This window comes from Gossypium raimondii, chromosome 4 (genome assembly GCF_025698545.1).
Source record: "Gossypium raimondii isolate GPD5lz chromosome 4, ASM2569854v1, whole genome shotgun sequence".
Lineage (NCBI taxonomy): Eukaryota > Viridiplantae > Streptophyta > Magnoliopsida > Malvales > Malvaceae > Gossypium > Gossypium raimondii.
Genome location: NC_068568.1, coordinates 18,741,520 through 18,750,743, shown reverse-complemented (window position 1 = coordinate 18,750,743; position 9,224 = coordinate 18,741,520).

The following is a 9,224-nucleotide window of genomic DNA, read 5'->3' as shown; positions in this document are numbered from 1 at the left end:
ACGAGCGTTCGCACACCCATGTGGCCTCAATCACCGTATTTCTAGCTTTCCCGCTTTTGTCGTGCTATAGTCAGATCAAAGTGTGTACACACACCTATTTACGAACTCTTGCCAAAAACTCTTGAGCACCAACCTACATTTATTCCAACCTTCAGTTAGTCTCTTACTTAACAGTGTTCATAGTCATCTAATGCCCACACAAAACTCCTACTTACCTTGACCGAAAGGAGTATGGCTAGATATACTTAAATCGTGGCTAGAATCAACCACACGTATCCTGGCCCTTAACTACACACATGACAGATAGATAGATAGAACCGCTTAGAAAGTAGCCTAAAACCTTATGCATAACACTTCCAGAATCTAAGAGTAATTGGCCTATACCCAAAAACAAGGTGTCAAAAATACCTTAATCAAATATTTGGAGACAGGGTTTCAACAACTCGAGAACACTTGCACCTTTCACTCCTTGGTAATATCTGGAATAATAGCGAACTAGAGAAGGAACATACAAATTCCAACTAATTTCTCTGAAGTCTTGTAAAAATGAAACCAAAATACCAAGGAGTAGTCAGCTTAGTATTTAAGAGGGGAAAAATGGAGTTCAAGGGACAAGAAAGGAGGAGAACTGAGTTGTAAAAGAATGGAGGAAACAAAATAAAAATTATAGAAGAAGAGAGATGTTAAGTTCGGCCAAGGCAAAGAGATATATTAAGAAGAGAAGAAAGGTGAAAAAGAGGGAAAGAAAAAAATAGTGTAGTCGACTTTGATTGTGAGAGAAGAGGAACAAGGGTTCGGACAAATGAAGGATTAAGATAGAGAGTAGAGAGACAAGGTTCGCCTTCAACAAATAAAGCAAAGAAAATGCCAAAAAGCAATTTGATCACAAAGGTAGAGCACAAAATTGCAAAAGAGGAGAAAGCAGAAAGATTCGGTACTCAGGAAAACCAAGACTAGTTGACACAACAATAATATCCCAAAAAAACTCTCAAATTGCCGAAAATCACACAAAAGAGACTCCTAGCCGAAATTTGCATACACAAGCTTCCCAATTGGCTACAACTCTCCAGGTTTTGAATTCCTTGAATTCCTCCTCCTAATTCTCCTCCAAATCACCCAAATACCAACCACATCCCCTAATTCTCTCCTCCTTGACCGATTCATACCTTATCCAACAGAGTTTCAGTCAATCTCCACCTCTCTCACCACAAAGAAATAAAATAAATATCCCTTTGCATTCCATGAGATTTGAACCCAAGCTCTCACAATAGCCAAGTCACGCCACCACCACTGGCCACAAGCTCATTTGTGACATAAATTTATCGCATTTATTTATAAGGCCTACAGTCCAAAGTCAAGGTTTACTTAAGAGGAGAAACTAAAATTTTTCTAGAGCTTAGGTTTGATCCCAGGACTTCTCAGACACTCCTAAACACTTCTAAATCACTTAACCACTGATTCGACACCCTTAGAAGTTATTTTAACTCTTGCCATTGATTAGTCGTGAAGAATCCTTGAGAAGTTTGGAAGGAAGTTAAGTTCAAGAAGGGATATAAGGAGGTTGAAGGAACGTGAGAAAGGAACCGTTAAGTAACGACTTGTAAATGGAATGGGTGTGGGCAGTTGGGGAGGAGTAAATGGGGGTAATGTGGTTCCTATAAACTTACAGTGTAAGATGTGTAAAAAAGAGGGAAGAGGGAAAAGTAAAAAAGGTTTTGGAAGGAACCCTGGAATGACTTAGCCTTAAATTTTTTTGGCATTTTCTTCTCGAGCGGCCTAAGTAATAGGATGGGGTCTAGCTATCCAAAATCTTTTTGTTGACCTTTCTTTCTATTTTCACCCCACATTTCTCTTGCTTCAACGTGCCCTTATCCACTTTGCTGTTGCATATTTCACTTTTGAATTGTTGGGGTAAACACCTATTGGTACTACCTCTATTGTGCTTGCACCTTCTTTCTTTCTCTGTGATTCCTGCTAAATCTGTACATTAAAAAAACATAAATAGAAATGAAAATAACAAGAAGTAAGTAAAAATAAAAACTATAAAAACATAATTAAAGAAAAGCGAATAAAGAAAATAAGGAAAAAAGAAATAGGAAAGAAAAGTTGAGCTTAAACATCTCTAAGGTTAATAGATTGTTTGTCTCGATTTACATGAGTACCCCTAGTAGTGCTTTAAACGTTGTCCATTGACCCTAAAAATTATCCTAGTCATGATATCTTTGATGTCCACTGCATCATGAGGATAGCCTTGATGACGTCAAAAGGTCCTCACCAACGTGATTTTAACTTACCAGGGAACAACTTCAACCTTGAGTTGAATAGCAGCACTTGTTGCCCCTGCTCAAATTGCCTTGGCATGATCATTTTGTCGTGCCATCGCTTGGTCTTCTCCATATAAAACTTAGCGTTCTCATAATCTTGGGTTCTGAATTCTTCCATTTCATTTAGCTCTAGAAGTCTTTTATGTCCGGAGGCAATCCAATCCATATTAAGCTTTTTAATGGCCCAAAATGCCTTGTGCTCTAATCAATAAGTAGGTGACATGACTTACCATAAACAAGCTTAAAAGGAGACATCCCTAATGGTATTTTGAAGGTAGTACGATAAGCCTACAATGCCTCATCCAATCTCGAGGATCAATCCTTTCGAGTTAGTTTCACCATCTTTTCCATAATATACTTAATCACCCTATTAGAAATCTCAGCTTGTCCATTTGTTTGTGGGTGATATGTTGTGGCAAGTTTGTGTGTAACAACCCATTTTTAGAGGTGTCAAAAATAGTGGTTTTGGACCATAATTCCACTGAGTAAATTATTATTTTACTATTATGTTAATGTTTACAAAACTATATTAAGGTTGTATTAAAATTTCGTTACAAAACTTTGATGTTTAAATGGTTAATTAGGTGAAAAAGACTAAACTGTAAAAAGTGTAAAATATGAGTTCTATTAGTTAAAAGATTCCAATGGCTATGAAATCATAAACTAAAGGACTTGATTGGTAAATAAACCATTTAATGAGTTAGTGTATTTGCATGGATAGGTTTTAATGAAATTTTGATAGTTTTTAAAGTTTAATTAAGTAATTTGATAATTAAATGAAAATGTTAAGAAATTAAAAGATGACAAACAATCATCTTTCTCATTTTTATATTTTCTAATCTAAAAAAACATTAAAGAAGGCTTGGAGTATTCGGTTAAGCTTCTTGTTTGCATGGTATGAGATTTCAACCCCGTTTTTTATGATTTTTTTATGTTTTTTAGTCTGTTTTAGCTGAATCTAGCTAGCTCGGGGGTTAATTTGCAAAATTTTTAAAGGTTGAGGGACTTTTCATGAACGTTTTTGGTTAGGTTTTGATGTTATTTGATGAATTATGAATCTTTGTTGAAAAATAAATATGTTTTGCTAAGTCATTTTAATGAAATTGCATTTAGGGATTTTTTTTGTGAAAATAGTAAAATTTCATGTTAAATTTATAAAATAATGGTTATGGTGGGTTGATATGCATCCTTTAGAAATTCAGTTAGCCTATGTGGAGGATTAAAATTGTTAAATTTCTAATTTTGAGCTTAAGGACTAAATTGTAAAAAAGTTAAAATGTTAAGGGCAAATTGGTAATTTTGCATAAATATGAAATATCAACTAAATTGAATTCTAGAAGTACTTAATTGATTGAAATTATCTATTTAGATCAAGATAAACTATGTTCAGACCTAGATCGAGGAAAAGCTAAAGCTTCAGATGAGCTTGATCTTACTTTTACATCCTAGTTATCGAGGTTAGTTCGTATGAACCGTAATCGCTTTCGTGATAATTAAATTGAATTTTCATTATGTTTATTTGGTATAAACGAACTTATATATATATATATAAATTTATCTATGCTATGTTGAATTGACAGATATCGAGTCCCCGATGAACCTTAAGAATTCTTAGGATACAAATGACATGTCATTAGGGATTTCATGTTTCACGTGCTGGTCGTAAATGTACTATCGATGGCTGAGGTCCTGCATTTGTTGCAGATTCTCCATAATTCGTGTGAGCAGCACCGTGCAGCTTACATTCTGATCCACAACTCTTGTGAGCAGGCCCATTTCACAGCTCGTGTGAGCATTGATGTAAATGAAAGGTTACAGTTATATGTAAAGACACATTTCGTTTGATATTTCCCGAGTATCCGATGTAATTCTAGATGGTTCAATGAGTAAGAAAAGAAAATGGTAAGTAGGAAAATACTATGAAACATGACATTATGGTAACATTAATGATGTAAAATGTTACGTTTATACATGGTTGACCATATATCTTATGGTTTATTTCATTTATATATGAACAAGTATACTAAATTGTAAGTTTTGATGATGTTGTATAGGCTCATATTAATCTTATGGAATTGGTTTTGGTTTATACTTCTTCTGTGAATTGTGTTATAGAAATGGTATGTAACACCCCTAACCCGTATGCGTCGTCAGAATAGGGTTACAGAGCATTACCGAACAAACAGAACAGTAAACCATTCAATTAATATATCAATGCATTACATATTCTAATTTCATTCAAATACGTTGATAACGTCCCTTAATCGAGCCCTTAAGGCCTTAAATACAATAGAAACAGTTTGAGACTAAATCAGAAACATTTAGAAAGTTTAGGAAAAAGTTAGAAAAATTTACACTGCAGGGGTCACACGGCCGTGTGACCAGGCCGTATGGCTCACACAGCTAAGACACATGTCCTTGTGTCAGGCCGTGTACCATTCAAAAAATACACATTAACAACCTACAAAGGACACACGACCGTGTTGCCTGGCCGTGTGTCACACACGGTTGAGACACACGCTCTTGCCTTAGGCCCTGTTGACAAGAAATAGGCCAAAAACATGCCTTTTTTCACCCAATTTCAACAAGTACCAACACATCAAATGAGCCTATAATCGAGGCACCAAACATGCCAAAATATGCACAATAAGACCATTTCAATATACCATAAGTCCATTCAACCAACATGTCATTTAGGCACCTCAATCACAACCAAGCATTCATACTTACATTTGCATCAAAATGATCATGTTTCATTCAAACAACCTTAACTAAATTCCATATCAACATATAACCTAATAAACCACATTTCAACCATGCCAACACATACCACTTTGGCCATTTAACCCATGCATCAATTTGGAAATAAAAGCACCAACCAAAGTATCATATTTACAAGCCAAACAAAACAACTAGTTCATCAAACACAACTCCACCTATACATGCCATTATAACCTTGATCAAGACATCAAAAAAAAAACTACCAATATAATCACTAGATAGTGTGATAGATCTCCGACAAGCTTCCAACTCGACGGAGCTTTCAATAATATATAAAGTAAAGGAAAATAACTACGTAAGCAATGAATGCTTAGTAAGCTCGTATGAATATTAAACATAACATTTCATCATATATATGAAATTTATACGAAAAATGTAAAGCTTTACCAATGCCATAAGATTTATCAAACTATAAAAATATAAACTCACATATACTTTGAATTCATAACATAATAAAATCTTATAAGTTGTACTACAAAATCATCAATCCTTTCTTAAAATGATGAATCATTCCACCTACTTACTTTCCCTTCCATTTACTTAGCATAAACTTAATTACATTATCAATTCACGAATTAGTATGATTATTCATGACATAGGTAAATTCACCTTCAGCATAAGTAAATTTCTCACGCATAGATAAGTCCTTTAATTCATCAATACTTTTATCTTATCACATTACATTTCAATTGTAATCTTACCATTTCGTTACCTTTTCTCACCCGTTTCATTTGCATAACACAAGACATAAACATAAACATCAACCATAACCACAAGCTTGATACAAGCCTAACCGTTATCATCAGTACATAAGTTAGTACATTTATACACAACTCTTTTGGGATCAAGTACATGATAAATCATTTCATAAGAAATTACATCTTTTCATTTGCATAGTACAAAGTATAAACACAAAAATTAACCATATGTGTTCCTGTCATCCACAATCTCAACCGGAGAATTGAAACATTCAATTCAAGCTTAAATTTATGGCAATTCCATCAACATAAATAACAAGTTACCTCATCGAGACTTACAGTCAGATGAATTCATCTATGTTCAGATCAATATTCAATAAATAAAAAATCTTTCAAATCCATTAAACAGATTACCTTACCAAGATTTACAGTTAGATGAATTCATCTATGTTCAGATCAATATTCAATAAATAACAAATAAGAGTACATTGTTAGTCCAACCAACTCACCAGATGCTCACACAAGCCAATCCTTCCAACACATCAATGCTTATAAGATTTAATCCAACCAACACACCAATGCTCATAAGAGCTAATCCAACCAACACATCAATGCCCATAAGAGCTAATCCAACCAACACACCAAACAGAGAGTATAACACGAGAGTTCGTAACAAATGCTGAACCTCGATTTACTCAGGTAATATGAATTTACATCACTCCATAACCATCTCCACTCCAATCCCCGGTAACACACCAAATCACAACTGTACTCTATCTCGCGTTCAATCCAAACCTAGCATCAAATTCAATAATATATCTCAATTTCTTATTTATCATCAATAATTAAAAATAAATATAGAAGTTGTTCCATGATAATGTACTCAACAATTCATATTGATATTAAATTCTAAACAGTACGAACTTACCTGGCCAAATCCTAGAAATGTCAAAGTAAAGGGGTTTTTTGGTAATTTTTCATTCTCATCGAATTTCCACTCGATCTTGATCTAAATTAATAATTTCATTCAATTTATTAGTTTAGATAGTAAAAAAATTTATTTTATGCAATTTAGATATTTTTGGCATTTTTAAAAATTGCCCTAATATTTTAATTTTATTCAATTTAGTCCCTAAAACTAAAACATTCAATTTAACCATTTTATTACAAATTCCAAACAACAAAATATTTTTAGCTTCCAATTGAACCTATTTTTGCAACAATTTCACACTAAGTCCTTGTATTTTTACTATTTCAACAATTTAATCTCTAATCGACAAATTCATCAAAAATCACTTAATAAAATACTTATAAATAAAAAAATAATACAAATTCATCCATTAACATATAAAATCACTAAGATTCAGTAATGAAAACATTCAAAATCTTTAACAGTTTCAAAAATGAAGGTACGGGCTAGCTAGACCTAGTTGCAACGATTTCAAAGACATAAAAATTATAAGAAACAGAATCAAAATGGGCTTACATGCAAGAATTAAAAATGACCAAACTTCCCAAGTTGAGTTCCCATGGTGTTTCCGTATGCTGAAAGGAAAAGATGAAGAAGAAACGACTTTTTCTTCTTTTAATTTTGTTTTAATTTCATAAAATCTATTACATTGGTCCTTTCTAATTTAATAATCAAGCCATTAAATCATAAAATGCTATATTTACTATATTTTGCACCTTTTACAATTTAATCCTTTTCTTTTATTAACTTTTAAACATTAAAATTTCTTAACCAAATTTTAATACAACTTTAATAATACTCTATAAATATTTATTAAAATATTTATGGCTCGGTTTATAGAAACGAGGTCTTGATACCTTATATTCTAAAACCACTTGATTTTAGGGTGATACCACTTGAACCTAATTATTCATTCAAATAGCATAAATTGCCAATTTAAAATTTATTTTAATACCATATTTGACACGTAAATATTAAATAAAAATATTTATGAACTTATTTGTTGGATTTGTGGCCCCGAAACCATTATTTCTGACACCACTAAAAAATGGGCTATTACATGGTAAGTTATGTTTAAGGTTTATACGAGCTTACTAAGCACTCGTTGCTTACGCAATTTCTTTCCTTTGTTTTATAGATTATCAGAAGCTCGATTGGTTCAAAAATTCGTCAGAGATCTATCACACTATACAGAAGTCGATTCGGCAGTTTTTGAGTATTTTGACCAAGGTTTATAATGGCGCTTTGATATGCTTATGTTTTGAAGATTATGTTTGGTTGGTGCACTAAAGTGTTTTCCAAAGGTTGTCATTTTTGGTCACTTGTTAAGGCTTGTAAATAAGGCTCTTATGATATGCTTTGAATGGTTTGAAAATTGTTATATGTGGTATGTTTTAGTACCTATATGGACAAGGTTTGCATGGTTGAAATGTAGCATATGGACATGTTTGGCTAAGTGATGTTTGGATGAAAATTGTGGTGCCTTTGAATGGCATATTGGTTAGGTGATTTAAGATGCTTGAAATGGTATGTTTATGCAATTTTGAATGGTGTTTGAACCCGTTGAATGTGTGCGTAAGTGGTTTGAGAAGTTATGCATGAAAGAGTTTGATTTTAGGTAAATTTTTGGTTTACATGGCTTGGGACACTGACGTGTGACATAGCCATGTGAGGCACACGGCCTGGTGACATAACCGTGTGTCATCTGAGGATTTTTTTAGGGTCCAAGTCAGTGAGTTATAGGGCCTAACACATGGGTGTGTGGGGCAACTCAGATTGTTACACGGCCTGGCACACGGGAGTGTGACACGGGTGTGTGACACGGCCATGCGAACCTACTCAGTGAGTTACACGGGTAAAGACACGGGCTGGGATATAGCCGTGTGTCCCTTGTTTGAAAGTTAGACAACATGGAGTAGTTCGACACGGCTTGGCGACATGGCCTTGTGACCCCTATTTCCAATTTTTGCATATTTTTCCTAAACTTTCCAAATTGTTTCAAATTAGTCACGAATTGGTTCTAGGTTATTTCTAGGGCCTCGAAAGCTCGATTTAGGGACGATATGTATGATAATGAATGGTTTATAATATATTGAAATTATTGAATGTTATTATGTTTAAATATTTTTTGTTGTACGGTAATACTTTGTAACCCTAATCTGACGACAGAGACGGGTTACAGGTGTTACATGTGTTTCACCCCATACCTATGCAAAACATTGGTGACGAGTTTGAAATCAAAATGAGACCCCTCATCACTGATGTTGGCTCAAGGAGTACCAAATCTTTTGAGGATGTTCTTAAACAAGAACTTCATCACTGACTTGGCATCATTGGTAGGAAGGGCCATAGCTTCTACCCACTTGGAGACGTAGTCAACTGCCACTAGTATGTATAGGTTTCTAAATGAATGTGGAAATGGACCCATAAAGTATATTCCCTGTAACACCC